At 39.3% G+C, this 22,854-nt stretch overlaps 1 long non-coding RNA gene across 1 annotated transcript; it reads left to right on the top strand.

Annotated features, from left to right (window-relative positions):
* The first annotated feature begins 12,074 nt into the window (after window positions 1-12,074).
* LOC128571773 (uncharacterized) lies at window positions 12,075-22,710 on the top strand. The gene is made up of 3 exons (XR_008375965.1): window positions 12,075-12,145; window positions 18,648-18,790; window positions 22,549-22,710. It is a non-coding gene; the product is annotated as an uncharacterized LOC128571773 (long non-coding RNA).
* The last annotated feature ends 144 nt before the right edge of the window (window positions 22,711-22,854 follow it).

The raw sequence follows: 22,854 nt of genomic DNA, 5'->3' as shown, positions 1-22,854 counted from the left end.
TTAGTTTCAACTGAAATAAAAATAGCAGCAGTGACCAGGCAGCAGGGAGTAAGGTGTGTGTTCCCTGCCTTTGGAGTGTCTCATTAACACAGGCACTGTTTCCAATTTCCATAAAGAGTGAAACTACCTGCTTTGTGTTTGTAGAAAAACGACGAAAAATTCTCACTTTTTTAACAGGCTGCTGAGATATTAAAGTGCTATCTATATGTCTACTTGCAGATCATTCAGGAGAATAAAAATTTTGGCCTAAAATAAGTTTTAAAAAAAAGAGAAAAGCCAGCGGAACAGTGAATATTCAAGTGGGAAGGTGGGGGGCAGGAGGGGAGGTGACCTTTCTAGCTCGTTGGTGCTGTGATGCGCCATCTAAACTTTTAAAGCTCTCCAGTGGTGGGGAAGGGCCCACACAAATGGATCATTGGTTGTTATAAAATGAATATCTTTTTTTTTTTGCAGTTTTTGGCCGGGGCTGGGTTTGAACCTGCCACCTCTGGCACATGGGGCCAGTGCCCTACTCCTTTGAGCCACAGGTGCTGCCCTGAAATGAATATCTTAAAATGTAGGACTACTCCATTAAATGCCATCTTACAATTAGTTTTTGTGAGCATGCTTCACCCAGGTTGTGTGATCCTTGCAAAGCAGTCTATTGTTTTAATTTTTTTCCCTTATTTAAATAGTTTGCTTTGATTTGAACTTTTCATCTCTGGTGTCTACCTCCTTTGTATACATTCTCCCTTAAGAATATTTTAACTAGTAGGAAAAAAGCTTTCAAAGAAAGCTGAGAAAATTAAAAATGCTAACGTCCTGTCTGCATAGTTAGCAAAATTAAATCCAGCTTTTCCAGTTGCAAATACTTGCCTTTTCTTGTATCTCACCACCGATTAGAACAGATAGCAAACATGTGGGAGTTAAGACCTCATTACCGTAATCCTTTCATCAGCTTCTCTCAGGAAAAAAGATTTTGCAGATTAGTAAGAAATGGTCAAGTTTTATTTTATCTTAGATTTCCTGAAATCATGGCAGTATTCTAATAGTCTAAGAAAATGTTCTTAATTTTCATGTATTCATTTCTAAAGAGCAAGAGGCAACTTCATCAGTCTGTGTCTTTGAAATGCGCCACCTTCCTGCCCCAGGCTGCTTCTTACCTCTTACTGTAAAGTTCTCCAAGTTCCTGTGATAGGATTCTCCCAAGTCTCTCTGTGACCAGTGACCTCATTTACCCTAAATACTTAAAGAGGCTATCATGGGGGTATGGGTTTATTCAGAGGCCAAGACCCCTGGCAGGCAAACTCACTGGAAGCCATTACCAACCCGATATGGTAAGGGATGAAACTGAAAGTGCTTCCAACCTTCACACTCCCCCCTTAGGCCAAGACTCTCAGGCTACACCCTATTGCTAAGCTTCTCCTCAACCCTCTACTATCCATCCTCTTCCTCTCTCCAGAAAACCTACCTCATTCCACCCACTCAGGAACTACATTTGCTAGAAATGATACATGGAAGACAGTGTTCCAGGTGCTGGGAAGGATATTCACAATCCAGCCTTAAAAACAAAAAAACAAACAAACAAAAAATGATAGTCTTGAACTTAATACCTAACAGTTCGTCCTCAGCTAGCTCTGACTTCCCCCAACAACCATTCTCAAGATTCTTCCTGAGACCTAAATTTGTTGAAAGAACAGTGGACACCCGAGTCTGTACTTCTTCATCTGGTAGCTGTGTCTAAATTCAATCCATTGCTCCAGTTTCACTGTTGATACTGATATGGTCAATCACCAGCGAGATGCGAAATTTAATGAGCATTTTTTAGCCGCTGCCCAGTGGGTTCCTCACTGACTTTGACCTTATTAGATACTTTTTCCTTCCTGAAACTGGGAGTTCTCTCTTATCACCACTGATTTTTTTTCTCTTTCTTCTTTGATTTAGTCTTTTCTAAATCTCACCTGCTTGTTGACTCGGTTGTTTGTACCCTCACATTAACCTGAAATAAATTTACTTTTTTTATTAAAAAAAAGAATAGTGATTTATTACATCAGTATTTACCGATATTATATCAGTAGTTATCAAATTATACTTAATCCTAGGTCGTTGATATATTACCACATTTCTGTATATTAATTTAGCTCCTTTTAAAAATTAATTTTTTTGAGAGATCTTCTCACTCTGTTGCCCAGATTAGAGTGCTGTGGCATCAGCCCAGCTCACAGCAACTTCACATTCCTGGGCTCAAGCAATCCTCCTGCCTCAGCCTGCTGAGTAGCTGGCACTAAAGCACCTGCCATCACCCCAGCTAATAATTTAGTTCTTTCAAGGCATTGAAAATTCAGTAATATCCTCTCCATTTCAAGCCACACAGCCAGTGAGTGGAAGAACTGGAAGTCAGGGTTGTGTCCTTCTGCGTGCAGAGCCCAGCCTCTTGCCATCATGAAATACAGATTATTTACTGTCGTCACCAGGGACTCTAAGCCTCCCAGTGCTGCACAAAAGAATCAGGCGGACATGGATTGAAGTGCTAGCTTGCAAGAGGTGGACTAACCAGAGGTGCAGGAGAGCCCCGAGCCCCCTTCTCAGTGGCTGTTTATTAAGGTGATACACAACAGGTGTGGAAAGTTAAAGTAATGCCATGAGGGCTGCATGCGTAAGGATTGCCTCGTGCTTTTCCCCACATGCTCTTCCGTCACGTGTTCTTTCCCCACAATCCCCATGAAGAAGCACCAAGCATCAATGTTTAACACCTGCTTACTAACGAGTGACCGATCTTATCTCATTCTGGAACACTGAGTTACTTGGGGGTTTGCTCCTAAGTCACAAAACATCTCTGGGCTTGCCAGGAGACTGTCCTGTTCTCAGCATTTCCTTTTAATGTCGTAAGGATCAGTAACTGGGCTTGCAAGCATGGTGTTCATTCCTCTACACTTTAAAATCTGCTCCTCTGCTTTTATTTGCCTACTGATTATCCATTCAACTAAGCCAGCACTTCTGAGATGCCCTTGTGCCAGTCACGGGGCAAGGCACTGAACATGCAAGCAATCAACAGTTCCTCTTCAGGGCATTTGCTTCCACAAGTAACTAAACAGTGTTCTGATACAAAAGGCAGTAACAACAACAAAAATACATCATTTTTCTCCTTCACAGCCAAATCAGTGGTTCTCCTCTGTTCTCCGTCTCAGTGCTTCCAGGTCCTGGATCCTTAGCCATGTCCTCTTGGAGGATTGAGGAGAAAGATCAAGGTCCTAGCTTTGGCCCAAGTCCTTTTATTTCCTACTATCTAGGGATGGGTTAGGGGCAGCTGTACTTTTATAAAACTGTATAAGTGATTTTGACATACAACCAAGAAAGCCATTTTTTTATGTCTTAAAGCACAGTGTTCTGTGATACCTTGGAATTACTCTAAAAACTTCTCTTGAACCCCTTCCCCTATTCAATTTGTCACACATTCTACAGATGCCATTTGTCAAGTGTCATGTGAAGACATTCTGTCCTGTTTACTTTTGTTGACACTACTATATTTCATATCCTCATCATTTTTTCTAGACATTGAAATAGCTTTTTAACAAATCTTTCTGTCTTCCCTCTCAAGTAGATTTACGCTTCCACCAGAGTCATATTTTGAGAACATATATTTAACAGTACCATTATCTAGCTTACATGGGACCTGTTACTTGTAGGAAAATTTCCAAACCCCGCAGGCTGGTGTATAAGGCCTTCACTAATGTATTTATCCCTAGTTCATTTTTGCAACATGGTCTCATTTCCTACCATGGTTCTTATTCTACTTTAATATAAGGATTTGCTTATTTAATACATTTTTAAAAAGAATGAATTTTAGTTCTAGCCCACAAGCTATTTCACTGTTTTCTGCATATGCAAGATAATATAAGATGAATCACACAAGTACACACCCTCTTCTGGAAAGACTGTGAAGTAGGTAGCTTTCTAGGTGAAAGTATTTCCTTGATATCCAGTATTATTCTCCCCCCAGCTTTGTTGAGGTGTAATTGAGAAATGGAGATTGTAGGTGGTATACTTTGAGGTGCGCCATGTAATGATTTGATGTATGTATACGTTATGAAATGATTGTCACAATCAAACACATTCATCACTCCTTATAGTTACCATTTGAGTGTCTGTGTGTGGGGGGTGAGGGCACTTAGTATCAACTGTCTTAGCAGATTTCAAGTATACAATACAGTATTATTAACCCTAGTCACCAAGCTAAACACTAGATCCCCAGAACATAGCCATTCTATAACCAAAAGTTTGTACTCATTGACCAACATTTCCCTATTTCCCCAAACTTACAGTCCCCGCCAACCACCATTCTACCCTTTGCTTATGTAAGTTCAAATTTCTAGATTCCACCTATAAGTGAGAGACCATGCAGTATTTGTCTTTCTGTGTCTGGCTTATTTTAATTAGCACAATGTTCAAGATTCATCCACGTTGCTTCATAAGGCAGAAGTTCTTCCCTTTTTATAGCTGAATAATTATATCGCCTTCTATAGATGTACCACATCTTATTTATCCATTCGTATGATCTTATAATCCCTCTTCTGGGTACACACATGTATGTGAAGGAACTGACATCAGTATGCAGAGAGCCATCTGCACTCTGTTGTTTATTGCAGCATTATTCGTAACTGCCAAGATATGGAAACATCTTAAAGATAGTATTATTCTTGATGTTTAGAGTAATAAACTCATGTTCTAACAGAGACAGGGTGATGAGACTCATTATCCCTTCCACTGTTACCAAGAAGACTGGGTTAATCTTGAATTTGTTTGAATTATTCAATGACATCTCTAAGACGAGAATAAAGAAACTGCATTTAGCAAAATATCTGCCTTCTCCTTTATGGGGACACTTCCTGAGGACAGGGCTTGTGCCACTTTATTTGCCATGGAAACTGAATTCTACCTATAAACAGGACCCAGGGCACAAGTGAATGTTTAGAAAATGTTTTTAACTGCCTGTCTTATTTGCATTTATAGAAAATAATTTTAGACAGTTAGTGCCCCCAACTTGTTCATAGCAATGCTGAAGCAGATAAAGGAGGCTAATTTTATCTTTGGATTTTTGGCTGAAGGACTTGTACAAAGTTTCCAGCTATTATTCCATTTCCCTGTTCCCAGCAGTGGAAGGCAGATGATAAATGAAAAAAAGATTCCCATTGATTTTTAGACAGTTTAATAAATGTGTATTTTACATCATTTACTGGTAAGTCCCAAGTTTGTGGACTCTAAACATTTGAATATTGAGTCATTGGACCTAGACTCTTCTTTCTAGGAATGACTTAAAACTCCATGGCTTCTAGGAATATCAAGTATTTTATAAAGGAGGGAAGTAGTTTCTTCTAATGCTGACGGAAGCACAAGGTCTACAGCCTGATGCAAGGGATCCGATCACCTTTCACATTATCTTTGCTTGCCAAACTCAGGAGATTATTAATGGACACAAAATAATCCAGTCCTTTTAGAAATCCAGCCACTGTACTCATCTCCTGACCTCTTGCTGCAGAGAATTCCATATACCCAACTAATAAAGTATCACCTATTATTAGATCTAACTTTACTGCCTACTAATGTCATTAAGTGTCTCTCTGCTCTCTTATTATGGAATAGAATAAAAGGGAAAAGCTCATTCATTTTCACTGTGCCCTTCTTTGGAATCCCTCATATAGTTTTCTTTCTTTTCTCATTATTTTGCTTAAAAATTTGTTGGTTTGCATTTCAAAGAGGAAGGATTATTAGGTGTTCCTTTAAAGTAGAAATGTAATAACAAAATGCTTTCCCATTATTTTTTTCTAGAAAAAAAGAAACTCACCAGAAAACAGCAATTATGTGTTAATACAGATTTATTTCTGGGAGGCTTGAACAGTTATGAGCAGTTACTGTGGTGGGGCAGTGGCCTATTTGCTGGTTTTCCTTTCTGTCTTGGATGACGCTGCTTCTGTCTTTTGGAAGGTTGTCAGATACCATCAGGGTTCTCTCGGTGATACTTCATTGTTCATTCCATGACCTTCATTTCTCTAGTAAAATTTTGGTTGTCATAAGATGACTATAGTGCTTCTCCCCCCGCCTCCAACATATAGAAAGATCTATAACTTTGTACAGTATGAAATGTCAAAGAAAGATTAGTGATAAAAAATACAATTGAATCTTAACCACAGCATCTAAAGCCTCTATTATGGGGGATGCTATAGAATAAAGACTGGGTATTTTGTTACTTTCCCAGGATATGCAGAGACCCAGGCTGTATATAGTTCTATGGTGGAATACTACTGTCACTTTTAAAAAGTACTTTTTAAAAAGTAGGGGAGGGACTAGGTCACCAGCTCTGTCTCTCTATTCTATTAATGAATTCCCCATCCCCAGAAAGTGCTGGTCTTTCTGAAGAGATTTCTGCAACCTCCAAACAGCCACCATCTGGCAAAGATCAGATTGGCCATGAAATAAATAATTAATTTTGTTGAAGTTTTTTTTTTTTTTTTTGTAGAGACAGAGTCTCACTGTACCGCCCTCGGGTAGAGTGCCGTGGAGTCACACGGCTCACAGCAACCTCCAACTCCTGGGCTTAAGCGATTCTCTTGCCTCAGCCTCCTGAGTAGCTGGGACTACAGGCGCCCGCCACAACGCCCGGCTATTTTTTTTTGTTGCAGTTTGGCCAGGGCTGGGTTTGAACCTGCCACCCTCGGCATATGGGGCTGGCGCCCTACTCACTGAGCCACAGGCGCCGCCAATTTTGTTGAAGTTTTAATTTCTTTGTATCATCAGTGAACTTATCTTTCCTCATCTACCTCATCTCTGAAATTGTAACTTATATAATATTGACCATTGGCAATGGGCCTTACTACTGCTGTCTAGAGGACAAGCCATGGTGCTGCTTAAATGGTTGGGGTCCCTTCTCAGGACAAGAAGTCACCAGTTCAGACAGTGTTGAGCTTGCAGAGTGACTACAGATGAGAGAAGATGAGAGAGAGCACGTGTATTGCACTCTCATCCAGCACTAACCAATCCCATTTCTGGGTATTTAAAATCAAGATGTCAAAACTGTACTAACTATATTAGCACTCAGATGCTCATTCATTGCAGCACTGTTGACAATAGCTAAGATGTGGAAGCAACCTAAATGCCTATTTAGATGAATGGATAAAGAAAATATGGTGTATGTGTTTATATGTGGAATATTACTCAGCCTTAGGAAAGCAGATTCTGCCATTTGACACAACATGGATAAACTTGGAAGACATTATGTAAATGAGATAAGTCTGTCATATAAAGACAAATACTGCAAAATCCCACTTGCATGAGGTGTCTAAAATAGTCCAATTTATGTAATCAAATATCTAATGGTAGTTGCCAGAGGCTGGCAGGGGTAGGGAATGAGGAATTACTAATTAATGAGCATGACATTTTATTTAAGTGATGAATACGTTCTAGGGGTCTGCTGTTATACAGCATTGTACCTAAAGTCAACAACAAAATTAATAAAGAAAAAAAAGAGACATAACTGCAGCATTAAGTAGTCTTGCCAGAACTAATGAGAATGAATGGATTACGATGCATCTGTAAGTAAGGGCATTGAAGGGCAGATGGATGTTTCAGCAGAGAGCAGATGCCGTGGGCAAAGGCAGGTTAGATTATAGCAGGATAAGTTCCAGCTCAGGCCTGTCAAGGATATAGTCATAGTTGGTGGAAACTTGGCAGGTACCTTAAGGATTTGCTGCAAGTGGCCTACTAATTCATTTCCCCAGCTTTCCAAAGTTGTGCTAGAACTATTCCTACCTGAAATTCCTAGAAAGGTTTCTGTGAATTTGATCAAACTCCAACTGATAACTTATTTAGTACCGGAAGTGAGGTACCACACTAACAACCACCTGAAATATTTGCCATCTGCTTAGCATTTGGGTGACAAGCAGCAAAGAAACTGATTTGGAAGGCTAAAAAAATAGCCTATGTTATGCAAAATATTTTTTAAAATATCACCATCTACTATATCTTGAAAGATAAGACTTTGCATCTTCACAGCTTGTAACTCTCGGGAAGAGGCTAGAAAACAAAACTGTAGTAGTGTGTATTCACAACCATTAGCTAAATTGGAAATGTATTATAAAAAAAAAATGAAAGAATTACCTAGTTTGCAAGCAGACATGAACAGATAGACAACATCTTGAGATTCAAGGCCTTGAAAACTTAGAAAATTTACTGCTTCTAGAGATTTTTCTCTAAAGGCTTTGAATAACAAAGATTCAGGAAAGGATCTCAGCTGAATCCAGGGGCTCAGAGAGAAGATCGGATTAAGGATATGGCTCTCGCTGTCACTTTTATAACCTCAAGACTGTCATCATCCATTTAGAACTATGTTTAAAAAGAATTTTGATGGTAGTTACTAGCACACGCAACTGGCTGAAAGCAAATGGATTAGAAGCCTACTGAATTATTGAGAGAATTATATTGACAAAGAACATGGGAGCCTTTATTAAGAAGACCTTTGTCCAACCCTTCAACCCACTGGGCCCCTAGCCTTCCATAAACGTGAGATAGATTTCAAAGGCTATGAATGGCCTTCAAGTAAAGTATGTTTCCCATCCCTGACTCCAGATATTGCCAAGGAGGATAATGAATAAGGAAGAGTCTCTTGGACTATAAGCCAAGAGCCATTATGAACAGTGAACCAGTCTGTTCCTCCTAGAAAGCAGAATCATGGCCTATGTAGAAACCTCACCTGTTTCTATTTGGGGGGGGGGGGGAACTGCAGAGGGATATAAAAATTGCTATGAAACAATGACCATCTTTTGCTTGCATTATTCTTTGGATATGTTCTCTGTCACAGGGTTATATATTGGGAGAATATGTACAAGGGGCAATACCTTCCATTTTAACCCAAAGGTCGGCAGGAACTGTTTGTAGATAATGTGGAGGTGAATATGCATTGTGTCAGCACCCTGGACTCTATGCTGGATGTAGTGACTAGAGGGGTTGTCTCTCTTAGGGAAGGCAGAGCACGTTACATATGGGAAATCAAATGAAAATATCTTGGATTTTCTACGTGGACACGCTGTGGAAAAGATAATATGATAGAGCATCATGAACATTTCCCCTTAACAGCCAGAAAGAAAAACTAGATTTCCAGGTTTCCTTGTACATAGCATGGTGGCCATGGGGCTGAGTTGTGGATAATGGGATGTGCTTAAAAGTTCCATGAGCCAAGATGTCCTCTGGTTCTCTCGTGCAGCCAGTGATGGCCCCAGATTGCAGTAACGGGGTCACATGCTGGGTGAAGCTGAGTCTCAGAGTCACTGTGAGAACCTTGGATTAAACTGTTCTGTGTTTGTGTTACTGAGCTTGTCCTGTCTTGACTTGAATGCCATGAAATTGAAGCTATATAGGAGGGTGGATGAGTATTGCCATTTTCATTTTCCCACCAATTTAAGTAAAATATGAGGGTAAAAATTAGTCGAAGATGACAATGATGTTTCAACCAGCTGTAGATACAGAGGCAACCTCTTAGCAAGTAAATCGTTGGCTGGCTGGAAAAGCTCATAAATACTCACTAGCCAGTGCACATGTAAAGAGCAATTCAACCCATGAAGGACAGTGAAACATCATTACTGTGGAGAGTGAAAGGTCATCACTGTATAAGGTGGTTTTTCTCAAAAACAAGAAATACCTTAAAATAAGTCACATATTAATTACATCGCAGAGTTGTACTTCAAAACAGTATGTTTTATTTTTTGGAAGACATGATTTACAAACCTCTGTAGACATGCTTATCCATAGAAATTCAACTATATAAAGCACTGCAGAACTTTCTAGTGATAAAAACGTTCTAGTTCTGGGCTGTGAAGTATAATAACCACCAACCACACACGTGGCTACTGCACAAGGGCAATGTGGCTAGGGCAACTGAGGAATTAAATTTTAAATTTGAGTTCATTTTTATTAGTTAAATCAAGATTGCCTCATGTGGCAAGTGGCTACTGAAATGGAAAGCATTAATATAGGGCTTATCTTCCCATTAGAGTCACGATTCTCTGTCAGAAGCAGGAAAAAACAGGTAAAATACCTATCACATCCTATTGAGGCTTATTTCTTTCTGAGTACGTACACATCATGCAAGGTCAATGTTAGCAGCGATTTTACAAATGGTGTTATGAACTAACACAAGAGAACAATACTGGAGATGTTTTTAAAAATAAAATAGAAGTTGGTAGATAAACATACTCCCCCCACACACACATATCATTTATAGAATAACAAAAAACAAATATTTTTAAATTTTAAGAACCAAACAGTAATAACCTAGAATAGTCAGAATAATTCCCACTAGGGGGAAAAGAATATAAATATGACTACGGTAAATGCAGACAAGTCATCTGGTTATTGACTAATTTTGTAGAGAGGCATGCAGCTTTTTCTTGATCACACCTATGGAGCATATTGCAAGGGTACAAGTCAAATCTATCAAGTATAGAACGTAAGTGTCTTAACACAATAAGTAAGTGAGGTAAAAGCTATGTTGATTAGTTTGATATAAGCATTCAAATTATATTAAAAAATCAACACATTGTACCCACAAATGCATAAATCTATTCATGATGTATGTGTATAAAAAAAATAAAAAGGACAGGAATAGCAGCACTCCCGTGAGAACAGGAACATTAAGTGTTGCAGGATCAAGGCTACTGAAAAGAGCTGCTGGTCTTGTTGATTTATGCCCTCCTTCATCTTCATCTTCATCTTCCCCAGGAGGGGCCATTTGAGATAGATTACGCGAGACTCAACCAGTAAGAAGAGAGTGGTAAATGACCACTGTGGCCACACCGCTTTTTATAGGCACCTGAGACGTAGTCAGCCTTGTTAGGGGCAGACTAGCAGCTCTGTCTAATCCTAAGTGCCCTGGTGTTTTTTATGAGCTATAAGGAGAGGCAAGAATACACACATTCTTAAAGAGCACAGGAAAATTACATGGAGGAGAAGGCAGGGCAGAATCAATGCTCCTTCTACTCAGAACCTAACAATTTCCTTTAAATGATTTTTCTTCCCCATAAGCAGAAGTTCAGCAGATGGAAAACCAGGAAAAACCATTTCCTTTCCCTACAATTCTTTTCCCTCCTGCCTGGAAAATCTCTAACAGGTTTTTTTTTTTTTTTTTTAGCTAATGGGGAAGCAAATTTGCCTTCTGCTGTGAGTAGGCCTTTCTGTACTCAGCTTGGCTTTGGGGTTCTTTCCACTTCCTCTGATTACTCAGGAGTATCTGCCGCTGTTCCTCCCCTCCAGGGGCCCTTTTGTGTCTTTGTGCAAAGATGGCCTTTTCCCTGAATATGAAAGTCCCACTGGAAGGACAGTCTTTTGGTAAGATGTATCTTCTGTAGATCTTTGATAATTTGATTGAGATGCATGAACTTTTACTTTGGGAAAATAAAACAAGTGGCGAATTTGTTATTAAATTTGAATCTTAATTTAAGGTTTTTCAGAGAACAGCTCAGACAAGAGGCTGTCATAAAAACCAAATATTATAGAGAAGCTCTGAACCATAAAATTAAAACATCAAGTTTATTTGTTTCTAACCTTTTATGGATGGTAAAACTGAGACCCAGAATAGTTAAAGACCCCAGGCCAAACGTGCAAGGGGAATACTTGTAAAACCAGTTTTGTGAAAAAGGCTCCGTGTTCCTTATTTTTCAGCCTCTGTTATGGACACTGAGGATTCTTTTTGGAGAGTCTTTATGGTTACATCTGTGCTTAGACTAACTATGGTCAATGTTATCCCATATCTGAGTATCCTGGCAGCAATCGATGCTCAAGAAATCAATAATATTGTCGCTTGCACAGAAAATTTTATATAAGAGAATATTGACACCTTCATAGTGGAAGGCTTTCTGGGGCATCTTATTTTCTATTAAAGTTCACTACACAGATTGATGAATATGCATTTGTTAATCTTACCTGTAGTCTCTGCTCAAATTTTGTTTATAGATTAAGCATTAAGACTACAATTACAAACAAACAAAGCAAATTGCTACCACTGAAGGTTATATTTCTTTCTTTCCTTTTTTTTTCCTTGACAGGTCAAGGCCCTATCTTCTATTCATTTAAACTCTTTCCTTGCCTGAGGGAAGTGTTTTATTACATTCAGAGCCACAAGGTATGATAGACTATTTTCTGAATTTCTCTAATTTGAAGAATTTCCAGAATTGACCAACTCTTAGGTGGGCTGGTATGCATTGCTAAACCTCAGGAGGGTTTGTTTTCACGGATGGAACCCTCAGAATATTTTAAGCAAGGAATGGAAACAGTGAAAGAATCATATTAACAAGTCAAAAAGGAAAAAGCAACTGAATGGCCCCATCTATGAATGTCTCCTAAGAAGATGAATTTATAGAATCCATTTAAATACTTAACTAGTTGAGCTGGAAGCTAGAGGGCTGAGCTGTGTTCTGAGCTGTAAAATTGTCACATATATTTTCTTACGGCATTATGGGAATGGGTCTGGCAGACAATCTAAGGACTTCAGCAAGTGCCAATAGCCCAGATACCCACAGAGCTACACCTCAAAGTGCCAAGAGAAAATCCATTCATCCAGCAATCGCTGTATCTGTTTGCAAATTAATTTACTTGAATAAATTCCCATTCTCCAAAAACAAATTCGAAGGGGACACATACCCTGCTGATAATCCAAGTAAAGTGTGTTTTACAGATGGGAGATTAATACGGCCAAATGTTTGATGGCACTTTCTTAAAAAAGAAGAGGGAGGGTGTTCTTTCCCACTAATAAAAAGCAACTGTGAAAAAGAAAATCTAACAGCAGACTGTTGTTCTAGTGAGGAAATGGTATTTTAGAAACAGAATGATGATATATCCTAACTCCTGACTTGGGAGTGTGTGTTTTTCTTGTTGATGGGAGTAGATAATGAAGATAAAAATGATTCTAGCTGAGAGTAGCTGAGGCTCTTCCTCACAGCCTCCTCACTTAAAATACATACATAGTTTTTATTTTGTAGAAGTATATTTAAGTTAACAAGCTTTTTTTTTTCTTTTCATGAATGTGCCCAGTTTCACTTTTGACTTGATCGTTACTTGTAGCAAATTACTCTGTTAGGTTTCTCCAAATAGCTAACTGAGATCATTTTGTTGAGGAGGAAGAGTTTGGGAAATCGAGCAGACAGAAGGGCTGACTTTGAGGCGTAGGGAGCCACAGAAATATGCAGCCCCAGGCAGGCAATATGTGCGCAGAGGATCCCAGGGAGGCAGGAACTAAGGAAGGAGCCTGGAAAAAGGTGCAAGGACACCCAAGAATCTGCAGCCTTCTGGCAAACGTGGTGTGAACCCTTTGCCTGAACACCACCTGTGCCTTACTTTAATTGCTGATATCCAATCAAATAGATACGGTTGATAGTTGTATGAAAAGAATACATTTATAAAATGTAAAATATAAGTACAAAAGAGTATGCAGTAAATGGCATATCCTTTTTATTAAAAAGGTATGTTTAAACTGATTGGAGGCAAAGTTACTTCGAAAGAATGGTAGTTCCCAGGGTTCATGTTTAGAATAAATGTAGTAAATGGTGCTGTTTTATTGCTTTCAAGGGTAGAGAAGAACTAAAATAGGTTTGTAATCAGCACAACGCGTGCTCATGTGTGGTTAACCCACCCTTCTGGAATCAGGCCCATTGTGTGTCCTTGCCCTGGTAATGTTCCTTACCCTCCCATATTGTCCCAACCATGGATCTATCTGGGCACTATGAGCTTATGAGCTAAGCAATCTTACTGCTGGTTCATTCTGAGCGTTTCCGCCCCCCTGCAGTCATTCCTATTATGTGAGGCCCACCTAACTGCACCAGTTCTCCTGACTCCATCTCCCATTATTCTCCACTTCTGAACCCCCCTTTGACTATCGCCTCTGAAAAGCCCCAGTATCCTTAGCCTCTGCTGTGATTGTTTCTCTCACCTTGTTTTAATAGAAACTTGCCTTTTCCTTGACGCTTTATCATGAAGCTTTTTCAGTGGTTTTTTTCTCCCAAATATCCCACATGCTCTTTATCCGAAGGTGCAGTTGGTATTGCCTTTGACTGCCACTGACGCTCTCAGACTGAATTCTCCCTATAAATGTCCAAATCTGATTCTCATGGCAGGTGAGCCTTCTTTAAGGCATCTACTCCTATCTTCATTCCATCTATCCTGTGTCTGTTTCAGAATCCTTCACCCAACTCTTTCTTTAATTCCTTCTTTACCCAGTTTAAAGTCTATGCTCAATCATCACAACCACTTCCGTGCAACACTGTCATCTCACTTGCCCTACTTTTGCCTTGTACCTGTCTGGCCAACTACCTTGGTTGATTCTGGCTCTTTCTCTATTCTGACCCTGCACATGAGCAGCTGACGATTGCTGAAGAAAATTACACAGCATGTTCATTACAACACCTACCTTGGCCCGAATGTTTCCAGGAAGTCAGGCTATTTCCTGACTTTGTTTACAGACTCTGCTGCGTGTATCTGACCTTGTCTACTCTTCCTCTCTTTGCCTCTGTTTTTACTCTATAAGAATGTACATATACTCTACGTTCCCTGCTATTCCTATGACAGTAAACTGGTCATATTCCCACCTATGGATTGGACTTCCTCTTTTGCACTGAATACCATAGTCCCTTGTCTTGTCAGCTCAAAGACACCCTTGAGCGGCGCCTATGGCTCAAAGGAGTAAGGGCTCCGGCCCCATATGGTGGAGCTGGCGGGTTCAAGCCCTGCCCCAGCCAAAAACTGCAAAAAAATAAAATTAAAAGACACCCTTCCTCCATTCTCATTTCTCTCTCCTGCAGCATTAATCCTCTCCTCTCTATTGAATAATCCCTGTCAGTCTGCAACAGGCTTTTATTTCTCCCATCTTAACAAAAATAAATAAAACCCACCTTTGACTCCACTTTTCTTCTCCTGCTACTTAACTCATTTCACTTCTTCCTTTTATGTAAAAAAAAAAATCTTGAATGGGATTTCTGTGCTTCCAAACTTTGATAATTCTCTTTTCTTTCTCCCTTGAAACCATTCTAATAAAGCCATCATTATTCCGTCTCATCTACACCACTCTTATCAAGAGTTTGAAAATCATCATTGTACCGTCCTCACTTTTCCTACATCCAACAATAGACGCTGTCTCTGCCCTGACCTGTCAGAAACATTTAACATGGAACGTTACTCTCTTCTTGGAATACCGTCTTCACTTGGCTTCCAAGAAATCAGTCTCCTGATTGTTCTCTTCCTCTTTAGCTCTTCTTTTTCTTTCCCTTTAAAAAAATTTCTCCTTGTCTCTCTGATCCCTACTAATGGAGTACATCTCGACTTGGTCCTGGGACTCCTTCTTTTTCTGTCTTTACTTGCAAAAAACCCATTTCTTTAGGTCTTATGTCCACTTGGATACAGAACAGGCATATGAAATTCAGTCTCTCTAAACTGCTCTTGACATTTTACTTTCTCCTGACCCCAACTTGTTCTTTCCACAGTATCGGTTAATGACTTCCTTATTTTGCCACTTAGACCAAAATTCTTGAAGTTTTATCTTTGCCTTCTGTTTTTCTCTCACTCTCATTATTGAATCCATCAGCAAATTCTATCTGCTCTGTCTTCAAGTACATCCAGTAAGCACTTCTCGCCACAGTTACTTCTCTAACTCATGCCCAAACTCTCACTCACCTGTATGGTTGCAGCAGTCTCCTAATTGGTTTTCCTGCTCCTCTGCAGGCCTAATTGGCAGGTCCTGCTGAGGAATAAAGCAGAACATGCCCCTCCCCTGCTGGAATTCTTCTGAGGTCGCAGCTCTTGCACAGGACACAAGTTGAAGGTCACTGTGGCCTGCAGGTGTGAGACGGTCTCCTCTGCTTCAGCTCCCTGACCTCTCCCCTCTTGCCTATTCATCTTCACCTGCACTGACCTTCTGGCTCTTCATTTCTTTTGCACAAAACCCTGGAAATGCTAAAAAGTTAGCATTTTTTTATATTTATAAACCACCAGTTGAATTAATCAGATAGAGCTCAAAAGATATTGGTGCTTTCCCAGACACATACAACAAAGCTATCATTAGGGCTTGCATATGGAGTCACAACGCTCTAAAGTGCAAACCTGGGCTCTTTCCATTCTGTGAGTAACCCTGCTTCTGTTAGGGTGTATTTTCAGGCTACTTTGGAGGATGGCTTTGAGCTGGTCACTTTAATTACCAAAACCTGACTTTCATATTTTAGGGGTTTAAAATAGCATTCTTCCCTGAGTTTACATACAAACCATAAACAGAAATTTCAGATATTTTTATTCTTGAAAATGTGTGTTGAACATTTTGAGCTTTTAAGACATGGTTGGCTATTTTGTTTTTATTTCTCATATGTGAGCCTCGAACTGTAGCTTATCTACTGCAAACACAGCCAGCAATTGTATTGTTTATTATAACTTTTTTCTTCTTAGAAAAGAATATAGGTTTTCTACCATTATTGAACCTCTTACAGATTTTGGCTCAAAGAAAACCTTTTGAACTTACAAGAGGTTTTAAATTCATGAATACGGAAATACATTTATGGTTCCTGGGCACCTTTTTCTCAAGGTGGAGGAAGGAAAGTGTGCTCCCAACACAGATAAACACATTAACCACAGTTTCAATAAATAAATAAACAGTGATTCTTCCACTTGCTTCCAGCTCAGACAAGATTAGTCAGAGGGCTGCTTCCTAATATTCAGATATAGAAATTCTCTTTGGAGTTATAGGGAAAAGGCCCTCTTTCAGATTGAAACACGTTACAAAACAAGCGGTTGCATATCACACAGATATGAGTAGGTCCTGCCAAGAGAAGATATATTGTCTTGTGGATCTAATTCTCCTTTCTTCTCATCTCTTTCTTTCCATCTGCAATGGCTTCCTAGCAAATGCAGTCTCCTTGCAGAGGCTGCTCTGGGGTTCCTAGCTGCTGTTGTGACTCTGGGCACACCAGGAGCCACTTTTCTCTCCCAGCAGATAATTTTGTAGGGAGACCTGGTGAGAAAAAGCATTCCTTGGCGCCAAGCCCCTGCGGCTGAAGGCCCCAGTCTCTGAGATGAACAACCTGTTATTTTGTTCTCCTGGAGTACTTGTTGGCTCATGTGGCATCTTTCTTTAGAGAAGCGACTGTCTTCGTTTTAAACAATACAAAAACACAGGGGCCAGTGAGAAAATTTATTTGTGGGGAAACAATTTATTATTTTAAGTGGTATTGTTAGGAGAGATAATTGGGCTTTTTCTAATCTTTCTTGGGGAAACTGCATTTACATTTCTCCCACAGACTAATTCAAGACAAATGAATTTGTGAGTTCAGGGCAACTCATTCATTCCCTCTGGAAGCTTCCTTGCTTTAAAGTTGTCTATTGTGTGAAAACCGCAGACCTCAAGAGTTCTAGAGGGTATAATCAGTAAAAATGATGGCAGCGTGGTGACATGAGGCACAAAAGTAGATTTCTAGATCTCTAAACCACACAACAACTTCTGGGGCACTTCCCAGACTTCATTTGGAAGATTGTTTGGAATTACGTGTGATATTTCCTTTTTCCTTGGGGTTTGGGCAGAGGCAGAAAGGTGGCGTGAGTGGCTTCATTTTTCCTTTATGTGTCTAATAGAATTAGATAATCAGGTTTACCGCTTGCTTTGTAAACACAGCCTGGTCTTCCCAGAGGTATGTTGATTGGCATTGACCTCAGAGGCTAAAGAAAAGGAGAAGGGAAAAAAAAATGAGAAAGATATCATGCATATCGAAGGGCAATACAACTTTACAAATTAAAATAATGTAAAAACCATTGTAAAGTAAGCCTTTGGGGGGAAAAGATATTTTTCTATTGTATGGCTGCATTCTTAATGTTATGAGTCATTATCTAATCCAGTGATCTCAAGGTGAGAGGGTGTCAGAAGCACCCGGCATAGGAGGGTTCTTGTGACATAGCCTGTGCCTCCCCACCCAAACCTGGCAGAGTTTCCCAAGCCACAGGTCTGGAATGGAGCCTAGGAATGTGGGTTTCCAGCAGGGTCCCAGGAGATGCGGATGCGGTTCCTCTTGGTACCACCATATGGAATCACTGATTTGATCCACTGTGCCAACTTTCTCTCTCCTAGAGTGTTCATCATAAAATTCTTACAGGATGACATATTTAACACTTTGAGACCAAAAATGGTCCTTCTAGTCAATTTATATGCTGTATACTTTAATCACAATTCATATTTAATATTTTATTGAAAACTAATTAAATCCAAAGGATATTTTAAGGACGTAAGGTGGGGGACAGCATGGAAAAAGCGGTGATTTGTGGACTTGAATAAGGCGTGGATCCCTCTAAGTTATTAGTGCAATAATACTACTTTGTATTATAAGAAACTGGATGGCAGTTCATCATGCTTATGCAAATTTTTATAAACATACCACATTTATAAATAACATAAAACTATGTAAATAAATATGTACACTATGTACTACACTATATAATAAGCATAATTTATGTAAAATATGAAATCATATTTTAATATAATAAAATTAGAATTCAAATTGAATTTAAATAAAAGTATACAAGCGAATTTAAGTTAGCAACTTTAAGTTAATGTGAATAATAATGCTATTTTGATGAAATTAAACTAATGTTTGCATTGGCAGGCTCTTTGTTCAGCATATCATACTACTATGGGGATGTGGGAATACCACATTTTCCACACCTTTCTATCTAAACTCCTGAGAAATGTTCTTCAGTGAGACAAGACCACAATTTGGCCTTTCCTTGACACTGAATCATTTATTTGGTAGGTCTGCCTGTGTTTTTTTGTTTGTTTGTTCTGTTTTTCTTTCCCTAAGCTCTTAACACTTAGAATAGCATTATCCTAGTGCCACTGGAAGCATCCATTCATTTAGAAGGATTTCGTCTTTGAGTGCCTGCTCTGTTTTTTTGAGGCACTATTATAGGTCTGGTAGACAAAAAAATCTAGATCAAGAATTTGCCCTCGTGAAACTCACTGAGTAGGGATGTGGTGACTGGCAGAGAGCAGAGATGGGACAGAGCCGATTGGACCAATATCCTGGGCAAGGTCATATGTGATCTCGGAAAAAGCAAGGTGAGGTGTCTTTATCGTCTTTGAATGAGAGTATGAAGTCATTGGAGGATTTTTGGGGGGAGGAGAGGTTACATTATTTGGAAAAAATCTGGCTGCTCCCAAAAGAATATTGGAATGTAGATGCAGACTCTGAAACTGAAGCAATTCTTTAACACGATTATTTCATGTCACTCAATATGACAACTCTGAAGTCCCTATGTAACCTCAAGGTTTTGTGTAGCAGACTTTGTTTTGCAAGAACCTGTGCAGGCTTTGAAGTCAGATTTGGTTCCAGTGCGTGGGCCACTCACCTGAGCGGCTTAACCTTGCAGGGCCTCTGTTTCCTCTGAAGTGGGACTAATGATACTTGTAACTCATGGCTGTTGTGGGTTGGGAGGGTCAGGCACAGAGACATTGCACTGGGCATTGGGACAATCACTTTACATATATTTACATGTATTTAAATACGAGTGTCAAGAGACTAATGTAACATAAAACGAAAGCAGGTTAAACACTTCACTATCCAGAAGAGCAGGGCAGATATAATTATCATAGGTGAGAAAAGACAACCAGGAAATTGAGGCCGGGTCAGGAGGAAGGTGCCTTTCTCTGGGTTTTGGCTTCTTCCTGCTTGTTAAATAGGAAACTCTCACCAAGGAACAATAAAAGCCTTTCCTAACTCTCTGAGAGGAATCAGTTCACTTCTCTGTAGTTACTCTTGCTTTGTAGATAAGGAAAATTTTCATTCATGTGAGTAACCCATTGTCACAATTTTAATATTGAACTTCAGGTCAACTCCAAACTTGCATCCTTAGTTTGAACTCTGCCTCTTGTTGGAAATATGACGATAATAGTTTCATAACCAATTGTTAAAACCTGCACAACTGACTTCCATTTATGCAACAGTTGTAATGACTATAATAGCACACTTTGAGGAATGCTTAGAAGAGATTTCTTCAGTTAGCCCTGTAAGATGGGAGCACCCTAGTCAAACTTCAGAGATAAAGGATGGAATGTGGGGTGAGAGAGAAGGTGAAATGGAAACTATATTTTAATCTTCCTTAAAACTTTGTCTATGATAAAAATTTTAATAAAAATTCTTCATCACAAATACTATTGTAGAACATATGTTTATAAAGAGAAAAACAAAGAATTCTTACTTTGTCTAAAGGAGACCAGGTCTGTTCAGTGCCACGCTGTCCTTGCAATTACTTTTGTGATAACAATGAATAAACTTAACTTCTCCACCAAATATGCTTAAGTATCATTTCACACCCCAGTGAAATGCAGCTGCTTCTTCCATGGTTAGTGTTGAACAACTCAAAGGAGGAGCACACAGGCATATCTGAAAGGAAGGATATTAGGCTATTTCTATTCAAAACTACAGCATGAAGCATGTGGCCTGCTATCATTGCATTTAGATTCTTTTTCCTCCCACCGAACAATTTCAAGAGGACAAGTCCTAGTTGTGATGTGTTTAGCAAAATGTCTTTCATAACTTTCTCAATGAGCTGGGTTTGGTAAGATCATGATGCATTTGTCTGGAGTCTTTTTCTCTTTTAACTTTTAAATCCAGGTATGTTTTGAGGGTGCTTCCATTTCATTTCCACTTAGCCTACCAAGCTGTAGCGTTCTAAGAGTTATTTGATGTTGGAGAAGTTCTATACATTTTTTATAAGCCATGTTAAGTGTTTCTCTTTGAACCATAAAGTTGCATTTTTGCCAACTCTAAGTGAAAATCTGACTGAAAAATAACATAGATAAAGTTCCTTAATGCACAATCACTAAGAGGAAAAAAAAAATGTTTCTTAAGATCGTCTATCATCCAATAGAGGATATCCATCTACAAATAGCCGAAGTATGAATTATGTTTTATTCTTTAATAGCCTTCAGAAACAAATGGAATCTGTGTAAAGCTATCATCATACCACTAAAGCAAACAACCAAAACCTGATGGTTCCATCAAAGGCCAATGAAATGTATGAAAAAAAAGCTTAAAAGGTTATTCAATATCATGCAGCTCTTTCTTCCCACCCCCAACCAACATTGCTGATGGGATCTTTCACATCTAAGGTAGCTCAATCAGTGCTCCCCCCTTTTTTCTTGCATAAAGAATTGAAATGCAGGGGCTAATTCAAGAGTTTTTTGTCTCCTGTCCTTCTCTTCCCTTCTACTCAAGAAATAAGCCCCTATTTCTTACTAATGCATTTAGAAATTTTAATGCCCAGAGTAACCTGGACAAGAGCTACTCTTGTTATTTTCAAGGAACAAGTTTCTACCATTGGTGTCTAGACCCAGTAGTTTGAATGAAAGGCTTATGAGTTTCTACTCATGAACATACAGAAATAGACTTTATGATGGAAAAAGTGAATCTGTCTTATTTGATCTAGGACAAGTCCTGACGAATGAAACCTTGTAGAACTGTCGCCAGCGTAGGAATGAGGACAGAACAGAAAAGCTGGAGGGTAGGACCAGGCCAGAATCACAGAGGGCCTCGGTGGGGTTCAAATCTTATTTTCACTTTTGGTATTGCAGTCCATTCTTCAAAATGTCCTTTCAAATCAGATACAAGAATCAAGGTTCTGGCTGAAGAAGGCAGTTTGTGAGAAAGGCATAGATCTTCCCTGCTTGCTTCTTTCTTCTGCCTCTCATCTGCTCTCAGCCAGCTTCAGAGTCCCCGAGGAGCTAGTTTGAGAACCACTGTGACCAAGGCCAACTCTCTTATTTTACAGCTGAAGAAAAGTCATACCAATTAAAAATGGGGGGGGGGGAGGGGACAGAATCCAAGCTCTTTTTCATCGTAATATTTTAGGGGTTGACAAACTTCTGCAATAAATGGCCAGACGGGACATATTTCAGGCTTTATAAGCCACATGATCTCTGTTGGGGCTTCTAAACTGTGCTGTTATAGTGAAAAATCAGATACAGACAATGCATAAACTAATGGACGTGCTTGTATTCCAGTAGATGTTATTTATGGAAACAGATTTCAATTTTATGTAATTTTCCTTCGTGGTGAAATATATTTTTAAATTTTTCTTTGTTTTTCTTAAGCATTCAAAAAAGCAAAGATTGCTCCTAGCTTCTCGGGCTATATGAAATTAAGCCATATTCTGGGCCATACTTTGCAAAGCTCTGCACTATACCATCTCCTTTTCCGACCTAAATAGTACTTTTCTTTTCATTTGCTGCCTAAAAAATGCTTAGACCTGTTGTTGGATTCCTAAAAGTGTCATTTCTTTTTCACTGATATACCCCTTCCAACCCACCCTGCTGCCTGGGTCTGTATATTTGCATTTTCGAGCCAGCCACATCTTCTTTCTCTATAGTTTCAACTGAGGTCCAGGACAGTTTATTGAAAGGATAGAGTTAAAAGGATTTTCTTGATTGTTTCACACATGAACACACCCTCAAAGTCAGTGCTAAACTCAGTCTGATTTTTTGAACAAATGTAATTGTCCTGATTTCAGAGATGCTGTTGAAGAAGACGACTTGGGTCGAAGCCCTTTCAAAGCTCGTGATGGTGTTGAAAGGTATGAAATCCATCACTAATGAATTTTTATTCCCCTCACCTGAAATTTTCTAAGGGCAATAACAGAGGGAGTACATGATGTATGAGATGACTAATAAAATACTGGCTAACAGCATTCAGCAACATTTATTATGAAACAGATTCACTTAACAGATAAGGGCACAGAATTTATCTGTAGACCTGTGTTAACTCTAGTACTCCTCATTACCTGTGTGACACTGGGAAACTTATTAAAATTGCCTCT

This window comes from Nycticebus coucang, chromosome 19 (genome assembly GCF_027406575.1).
Source record: "Nycticebus coucang isolate mNycCou1 chromosome 19, mNycCou1.pri, whole genome shotgun sequence".
Taxonomy (NCBI): Eukaryota; Metazoa; Chordata; class Mammalia; order Primates; family Lorisidae; genus Nycticebus; species Nycticebus coucang.
This window is presented reverse-complemented; position numbering and strand designations above follow the sequence as displayed.